Genomic DNA, 579 nt, shown 5'->3' on the forward strand with positions numbered 1-579 from the left:
TGTTTCGGCTCATTGTACCAGGCGGGCACTTTGTACTTTGGCAGTTCATGTCTTGTTGAGCGTCCTTCTTGTGGTGGTACAAGTGGCTCCGCCCATTTACCTGACTGGCCCACCCAACCCCCGCCCTCTTATTATGCCGGGAGCCCCCACTTGTGCCCTCAATTCACCGTAATGAACACCCCGGCACGTGCCAATCCAAGAAGTGCGGTTGTGGGATTCCGGTCCGAGGTTCCGGATCTTCCAGCAAATCCGGGAGAGCTGCCCGTGTATGGACGAAGGTGATGGGGGGAGGGGTCAGCGTGTGTTCCTCGGACATTTACACTCCGCCCACTTTCCAGCCGATACAGAAGAGCGGAGATGGTCCCGGAATGTTCCGGCACGGAATGCTGGGACCGGATTCACTGATATTATTTCTCTTGGACTATAATGAGATTGCAGGGTGTGGGGGATCTGGGGAGACGGTGGGGGTCAAAGGTCAAGGTGGGGGTCACGGTTGGGATTCTAGGGAGACGGTGGGGGTCACAGGTCACGGTACGGATCACAGGTCATGGCGAGGATTCTGAGGTCACGGTGGGGAGG

The 579-nt window shown here is 57.3% G+C and overlaps 1 protein-coding gene across 1 annotated transcript in view; it reads right to left on the reverse strand.

Annotated features, from left to right (window-relative positions):
- LOC108803635 (phosphatidylserine decarboxylase proenzyme, mitochondrial-like) overlaps nucleotides 1–579 on the reverse strand; it is a 1,556-nt gene that overhangs the window by 611 nt on the left and 366 nt on the right. The window lies entirely within an intron of this gene.

This window comes from Nanorana parkeri, unplaced genomic scaffold (genome assembly GCF_000935625.1).
Source record: "Nanorana parkeri isolate BGI_ZX_2015 unplaced genomic scaffold, ASM93562v1 scaffold3966, whole genome shotgun sequence".
Lineage (NCBI taxonomy): Eukaryota > Metazoa > Chordata > Amphibia > Anura > Dicroglossidae > Nanorana > Nanorana parkeri.